Source organism: Tympanuchus pallidicinctus, unplaced genomic scaffold (assembly GCF_026119805.1).
Source record: "Tympanuchus pallidicinctus isolate F22 unplaced genomic scaffold, pur_lepc_1.0 scaffold1, whole genome shotgun sequence".
Taxonomy (NCBI): Eukaryota; Metazoa; Chordata; class Aves; order Galliformes; family Phasianidae; genus Tympanuchus; species Tympanuchus pallidicinctus.
In genome coordinates this window covers 32056844-32065557 of record NW_026294618.1, presented here as the reverse complement: position 1 = coordinate 32065557, position 8714 = coordinate 32056844, and the positions used below count along the sequence as shown (strand labels likewise).

At 36.4% G+C, this 8714-nt stretch overlaps 1 long non-coding RNA gene across 1 annotated transcript; it reads left to right on the top strand.

The window, feature by feature from the left end:
- The first annotated feature begins 299 nt into the window (after nucleotides 1–299).
- LOC128079833 (uncharacterized) lies at nucleotides 300–5895 on the top strand. Its single transcript, XR_008206332.1, has 3 exons — nucleotides 300–1423; nucleotides 3497–3609; nucleotides 5777–5895. It is a non-coding gene; the product is annotated as an uncharacterized LOC128079833 (long non-coding RNA).
- Nucleotides 5896–8714: the final 2819 nt, after the last annotated feature.

Genomic DNA, 8714 nt, shown 5'->3' with positions numbered 1-8714 from the left:
TGAAACGAACTTCTGAAGCAGTAATATTGATCTTGCATTATTGCTCTCTTCGTCTGTATTTTTGCCACTTCTTTCAATTGCTGGTGAAAATATGATCCAATTCACCAGCCTCTTCAGTGAGGGAGTAAGCTGCACAATGTTCCTGTTATTCATTTGCTAATAATTCAAAGAAAGTTTAAGTTAATTTATAATTAAAAGTCAAACTAATCTGATATATGCTGGTCCAGAATTATGTTTAGAAGGAAGTAAACTTTTTTTGTGCTGAGTTGTTTGTTTACTTCTTTTACTTTTTAGCCTGTTTTTCAGAGAGAAAACAAAACTACCATGAAACAACCACTAAAAAAGTATTCAACAGCTGCTTCATAACTGGAGATGTTTCCGATCCCAAAAACCTGGCTTGGTTGCCACGTCTGTGTATTGAGGGGCCTTCAGATATGAAAGTAGTGGCTGCCTGTTGCAAGAGGTTGTGTTTTGCAGACGGACAGGCAAACACAGCAGATGGAAGATGTCACTTTCTGGAGACCAGAAAACACTTCCTAAATACTTTCTTCTTCAGTGTCTGGGCCCTGCTTTTCTGATTTATTTATTTACTTATTTTTCCTGGGAAGAGCATTTAGTAAAATAATGGAGGTTGGGTTTGCTGTCAGAAGGTGCTTACATAGACCTGGCTGTGACACTCCATTTCCACCTCCCCTTGTCCTCTCCACATGTCTCACCTCTATTTGTGCAAGCTAACAGCCTCCTTGAACTAAGCCTCCAGATTTTATTTCCACATGTATACATGTGTTTACCTGCATTTGCACAGTTTGTGGCGTCCAGTCCCACATTCACCTAGCCTACAATTTCTTGAGTTTTACACTGCACAACTGCTGCTGTGATTCAGATTAGAGTTCTTTACTTTTTGAATCCAGTCTGACAGAAAATCCTTTGATCCACCCTTAGTTTTCTGTCTTTTACTTGCTAATCCCAGAGTCAGCTTGTTTTTTAGTAGCTCTTACTTTGTTGTCCGTTAGCAATCTGTTAAACTTCTAAGTGTTTTTTCTTTAGAGAGGCTTGCATTTGAAGACTTCCCCATTTGAACAGTGGCCACACCACAAGCAGATGGATATTGAATGTGTCTCACTGGCTTAGAGTAGTCGCAAAGTCTTTTATCTCTTCAGCTCCCAAACAAAAAAAAGTCAAGATATTATTTTTACTGCCAAATAAGTGGGGAAAGTATCCAATTTGAGTTCATGCATTATGAACACTTTCCTTGCAGGCAGAGCTGCAAACATGACTTAACAAACTTAAGGACTTCTACACCTGTCTAGACCAAGAAGAGGAAGAAGTTCTCATTGAACAAAGAATGAGGCAGGAAAACCACAGAGCCATCTGACTTCCAGGCAGACTGTTATATTTCAGATGCTCCACTGCTTACACATATGTAAGTTATCTATCCTACTTTCTGCAAGTAGAGACAATTTGAGATTCTGGGTCATCTCTCATTAATGAAATGATCCTATAATTTTTTGATCAAAAGTAATAGATCATCTGCAAAGACAGCTGCTGGAAACACAGTGGAAAGTAGCTAGAAATAGAGAACAAAGCACCTACTTGGTCTGTCTTTTAAGCCATCTTACATTCCTTGGGGACCCAGAATTCATATGATTGAACTTTATCATGCTGTACGCTCTGGAGACAATGTGAAGAAATACCAGCACAGCATGTACTGTATGGGGACTAGATGTTCAGAACTCTCTGCACTATAAAATGTGCATCTTAATGGGACTTTCACATATTTCAAAAGGAGAAACACCTTTTTATTCTCAAGGGAAACTTATTCCAAGGAACCATTTCTGCAGTATTTTAGGCTTCACGTCATAAAATGTAGCACAAAAGTATAGGAAAAATACTGAAGCGTTCATATAAAATTTTTGTCTTTATTTTTGGGGTGACAAACTCAGTGTCGCTGAAAAGAGATTTTTAAAGTTCCTTTTTAATTACTTGTGCTCTGACTTGTGCTCTGCTGCTATTATTGGCTTTGAATTGACCATAAGTGCCTGTGTTGCTGGTAGGATACTTTGAAACATACAGAGCAATTGCTCAGTTACAAGTGAAGCTTGCCTATCAATGAATCTTCAGAAAACAACTGTAGAGCTTAGTGATTCACAACTAGTGCACATCTTTTGCATAAATTGGGAAAAACCTTTCTCGTCCTCCTTTTAATCTTGCTGGCTTTTGAAGTCCAGTTTTCTAGAAAGTCTTACTTAGTAACATCACATTTGGACAGGAATACTTTGATTTACAAACCCTTAGAGCTCCAGTGTTGTAAACGTGTTCCAGCTCAGAAGCAGAAAATGAGCAGCTACATTGTACTTAGTATCTATAAACCTGTATTTATTCTAAGAAGCATTTTCTGGAGTTGTTTCGGGAGCAAAGTGCCCAGCAGGGTTTTTCTGAAAGCTGGTTACTGAAAGACGATCAAGCATGTTCGCTGTACAGGATATATCTGGGATTTTTAAGAGACCTGAAAAGCAGAGGTTTGGCTTTTTCTTTTTTCTTTCTGTAGTCAGGCAACTCCAACAGGGAAATTTTCACTTCCTTCTAGTTGATATATTAAAAAAGTGTTACATGCTAGAGTTAAATATAAATTTTTTATTGCTCGTTGTTAATTTTCCTAACAACACATGCATTAGAAAAACAAATACAGTACTCTTATTCTTTTTCTACATTACCAGCATAGATGCTTACTGGAAGTGGAGAATTTGGTCCCTATTGTTTTAGGTTAATGTGGAGCTGGGAGTGCAATAGAATAATAGAAACATAGAATGGTTTGGATTCAAAGAGTCCAATAGAAACGAGTGTAATTGCTTCCCCCAAAACAACTGAATGCCAAAAGGTAAATCCTGCTAGAAAACACAAAATGGATCCAGAGCTGTAGAAAGAGACCTACATAGATATATACTGGTAATTGGCATATACTTGGAAAAAGTGTGCGGTGCTCTGACTGGAGTAATAGAACATCCAAGGGAACAACTGCATGTGATACGTGCTGGAAAGTATGGAAAAATTAATGATTCATTTATTTTTGTCTCCATGGAAGCATGCAGAGTGAGCTGGAAAGGAACCATAATGGGACATAAGGTGAAATTTAATGAAAGCTTGGTACTTTGGAGGATTCCACACTTTCTTTGTGCATTCTATTACAGTTCTTTGTTATGCTGCTGTTCAAATAATCAAGAAAGGCTTTATTTTGTTATTTTTATAAATGTTTCTATATAATTACGTATTTACATATAAAGTGCTGAAAAATGACATTTTTACTGACTTGAAATGTGCCTGGCTTTTCTTTAATCAAATACAGCATACCACTCTAGAGAGAGATGCTACAAGAAAGAGTTAAAATCTATTGTGTAGGTGTAGCTTACTTGCCTTCAGATATTTACAAGTTAAGTAAAAGCTTGTTAACCTTTGTTCCTTTTATAGGGTAATTAATCTTTCTTTTTCAAATGCTCAGCCTTTGTGAGGTGAAAACTCATGATTTCCTGCAGCTGTTTCCTCAAATAAACCTCTACATCAATTCTTCCTCTACGTTCACCTATTTCATATTTGTTTTGCGAGAGTACGCAGGTAAGAATGTTTGGGATATCTGTTTGTGGAAATAAGAGCTAGATATCAGAGAGCTAAAATCTTACAATGCAGTCATTGTGTTCTATCATAATAAACGCATTCAGTTTAAATGCTGGATATAAAGTCTGTCCCAGTCTGGCCATCTGAAAAGTATAAAAAACAATGCACTTTTTTAGTAAATTATTTCAAATGAGGAGTTTGATATTGTTCCTCTTGAAAATGTAAAATTTTCATTTAGGAATGAATTCTATTGTCTACAGCAATTTTTCAAGACTGATGGATTATTAATGAATTTTAAAAAAAATTGAAAGGATATAAAAATCACTCTGAAATGTTTTTCTTTGAATGTTCTATATGTTTAGGCCAAAAAATAGAATATTTTATGAGGTGAATATCATTTTCACGTCAGCTGAGTATATATTCTACTTCTATGCAGGTCAGTCTGAATGTAATGTCTCCTATTTATTTCCATGAACATTACAACTGCTGAGAAGAATACTATAACACTGTTTGATAGAAAAAATTGTCAGCTACAAAACACTATTCTTCAATACAGTCACCCTCATTAGCTGTGCATTTTCATCAGCAACAAACATGAGCCTGTATCTAGTGCTTATAAATGTCAGCGCCTGAAGAGGTGGCCCACTGTCACTGTCAAAACTGCTGAAACACACCACTCACTGTGCTCACATCCACTGTTTGATCTCCTATCCACTATCACTGTTTTATAAACATTCAGCAAGCATTGATGAATGTCAGTTGGTGCTGTTTTTTCTGCATGGAGGAATTCAGTAACTCACCTTTGCTCCACATGCACTTCCATGTCAGACTGCCAGTCTGCTACCACTTGTCACATGGCAATAAATTTAATGGAGTATTGATGGGAAAGTTCAGCCTCTACTGAAATACCACCATCATTTGACTCTGAGGTTGTAGACTAATATAATAAAATAGGAGGCATTACTTTTGGATCAGCCTTGTTTTATTAACAAGAGCAGACTCTATCATGCTATGGGGCTGTGTAGATTCACACCTTTCACTCTTTACTTTCTGTCCTGAAGGTTTCTCAACATATGCTGGTATTCCTTCTTTGGAATCACAGCATAAAATATCCAACAGGAGAAAGCAGTAGTGGGATGGCCACTCTCCAAGGTTGCTACTAATATCATCTATGCTATCTCAAATATTGTAAGAATATTTTTGTAAAACTGATTTCACCAAATTAAGTCAAATATTTTAAAAGGTCTACAGTGACTTGATTGATGTCATAAAATCCCATTGAAAGGGAGGACCTTTACTAAAACAACTAGGAGTTATTTCCAGTATTTATTGAGTGAAGATTTGAGTTCATTAGAATATTTTTACTGCACGAGTAACTTCATTCTTGAATGCTAACAGCTGTACAAATGTTAAGGCCAAACCTGTAAAGTATCTCACTCTCTGAATACTTATTTAGCTTCTTTTACTAAGGCTAATATTACGTATTCTGATCACTACTCCAGTAGTTTTGCTGGAAAGTGAAGGTTGTTGAGATTATTAATGGAAAACAGTTCTCACACTGTACCAGATTATATCAGTGACAGAATGTGTTGGTCACTTGCACTGGGAGAGGGCATAGAGAGCTCCATAAAACACTTCTGGTTTCAACGTTGCTGTAATTAATCAACAATTTAGAGAGTTCATATTAAATAGTTTTGATTGCTCTTTACATATTAAAATATTTAAAGACGAAAAGTATATTTGAAAATATTTCTCGGATAATACTCAGGGAATTAGGCTTGTTGGTAGTCCTTCATCTAGGAATTAAAAGAATAGCTAAATTCTTGTATAAATTCTTATTGTGAATCTATTATATTTTGAAGAAAAAATGTAAGCCATTAAAATAGGTGCCATCTTCATCATATCTTATCATGTTTTGACTATGTGCAACATTAATGCATCAACCTTTCTACTTGTAATTTTTTTTAATTTTATTTTTCAATCTCTGATATTTTGGTACCAGTATGTTCCTAGAGAATTCCTCAACTATAACGTATCTTCTGTGATGAAAGCACTGGTATGAAAAATATTTAGCCTGAGCTGCCAACACACACCAACACAGTACCAGGAATAGTATGGAACTGAGCTACTTTGCAGTGCCTGTGTATAACACTGTTTATTTGCTAAGTTGTAGGCATACCAGTGTATTTCCTTGGAGAACCAGCCCTGCTCCTCCCTCTGGCTGCAGCTTTCTTCACCTCAGTGAGCAGGGTGGTGAGGGGAAGCATTTCAATCTGACACCTCTTAAGAAAACTCATGGCTCTTTCACACACATTAAGGAATGATGACAGTATAGTGAGCAATGTACTGAAATTACCTACTATGATATGTTGAAACTGTTTACATGAACTAATATTTTTTGCTCTAAACTCCCTGTTCCTCTATTCTTTTTCTGTTTCCAGAAAGATAAGATGTGTGATATTAACTATTTTGGGAGACAGAACAGTTGATACTGAATGGATTTAAGTATCTGAAGTAGCTGAACAACTGAAGAATCCAGTTATTGATCACATGTATTTGAGCAAAGTACTACAGTGTGACTCTTGAGCCTCTCTTCGTTCATGTCATTTGCTACTGCTCTTTTTTACAGGAGGCTGCCAGTGCTCTGCATTTAGCTTTGCAATAATTGCAATCTAATCACATCGACTTTCTAATGAACAAGGATTCTAACTGGAAATCTGGCTAGCATCTTGCTCCCTTATTATTATAGTAAATTCTCTATTAATATATAGAATTAGTGAGCATAATTACAGTGGTAGAAAGCGACAGGCAAAAGTCAGGAACTACAGTTCAGGTAGTTTTGATGTGCTTAGCAAGGGCAGTTTATGCATAGCTGACTGCTATGGAGATAGCTGCTTTATCTAATCTTGGCAGCAAAGTTATTCAGAGGGCAGTGCTGAGTTAATGCACCATCCCAGGAGATCTGGTTTGGTGACTCTGAAGGCTATTTATTTGTTCCTTGCTGGGAGAGATTTCTGGGTTTTTTTGTTTTTGTTTTCCTTTTACAGTGACCATAAAGCTGATCACTACGAGATAATGGCCGTTTCTTCTAAATGATAGCTTTCTTTGATCTGTCTTTCTGACCCTTGTGGTGACTTCCTGGGATGTATCTGCCCTTCCCAAGGAGCTCACTCATCACAGGAGAACAAGTAGGGCAATAGCAGGCTCAGTACAACGCTCAAGAGGCAATTATTCATTACATTAGGTCTGTCTTTGTGCACAGAGAATACTCAGACTGCAGAAGAATGTCCCAACATTTTAAGATACTGGAGTTTGCAATGTGAAATACTAAAGAGACACATTATTTTAAATCCTTGAGTGTAATGGCATATTTTCTGTTCATGCTCGCATGGTTTTATTTTCAGTGCCAGTAATGCACATTTGATCATAGGTAAAAAAAAAATACTGTGATTTTTAATTGACAGTTACTGTTTTTATATTTGTAACATGCAGAGGCTTGCAGTAAACAACAGGTAGGATAGGGCCAGTGAAAACCAAATGATTACTGCATTAACGGTGAGACGTGCCTGTTGGTTGAAAAAGATATGTTTAGTGCAGCCTACAAAGCCCTGACCCCAGATTCATGGCATCTTGCCTGGAGAGTGAAATCTAGTCCAACAGTAAATCACCAGAATTTGTTCTATTTGACTGCATTAAAGCAACAGCCTTAAAAGTTAGGACTACCAACTAGGTTGATTTTGTTGCATATCTGCTGTAACCAAATTACTGCAGCTTTTTAAGAGTCAGATGTTACTGAGATGACTGAGAATATTATTTAGCAAGTAGAGGATTGTGCTGCTCATCCCCCAGTAATCTGATATACTTAATTTTCAGTGCACTCCTATCTGATTTCCTTGGTGAAAGTTTCACCATATTGAAATCATATTTTTTTTACTTTTTAGATACCACAACCTTTCTGTTCTCGCTATCACTTTCATTTACAAAAAACAAACAAACAAAAAAACACCTTTGAGATAAAGCATCATTTCAGCTTGCCCTAAAGAAGAGGATAAAATTTTGAAGAACAGTTAACTGTATTGCAAAAATTTTCCATTGTTGGAGCCTAATGCTGCTGGACCAGACATTTTCCTGCTTTTCTGACTCTTAAGAAATATCTTGCTATTACAGCTTGTAATATTTCAAAAAAAATTTTTTTTTAATTTTCTTTATGCAGAAAAGAGGGCAAGACAGTTTACTTCAAGGAATTCAATTGAATTTCTTAGGAGTATTAAAGGAGAATATCTCCTTTAAAAGTCTTCACCTTTTCATTTTACTTGCAGCTTTCTCAAAGGAAAAATATGTCTGTCCTACATATTCCCAAACTCCTACAGTGAGCATATGACACAAGGAAGTGTCTCAGAGACAAATACACAAATTCTTGGTGAAAATATCTGAGAAATAATTAAGAACATTGTTTAATTAATTTTGCTATATATTACTGGTGTGGGAGATTGCAAAGTGTGCATAAAGACAGGATGAAACTTGGGAATTCTGATCTTTAACAAGCTCATCTGATTAGTTTTTGGTATTGGTGGAAAGTGAAAGGCTGCTGGCCCTGTGACTACAGGCTCTTGGTATATCACACCTCTGGCATCTTTCTCACCTGTACCATAATTTCTTTGACATCGTGTTTCAGTGCCATCCTACTGTAGGGTACCAGTTTAATTCTTGCCTGTCCTCATGAAATAAGTAAACTTTCACATACTTTACAATTAGCTTTTACAGGATTTTTCCCATGCTTCCCATTCATTTTTTCTCTATGTGCAGTCAAAACCTTTAAAGATCTTCTGGTATAGGCAACTGTTGATTCTTTTCCTTAGATTGGTGCTGTTAAACATGTCTTGCAGAACCTCAAAATGTTCGTATGCAGAGCTGGTTTCTCATAAAAATAAGTCAATGGATAATACTTGCAAATGTATGTCTTCTCTCTTAATAACATGACTTCTCTCTAGAAACTGGCATTTGCTTTCTAATGGAGTCTATTTATTTATCAGAGATGTTAGTATAGTGTCACAAAACTGTGAGATTCCGCAGCTGATTTGGCAACTCATTTGAGCTAGTTAGAG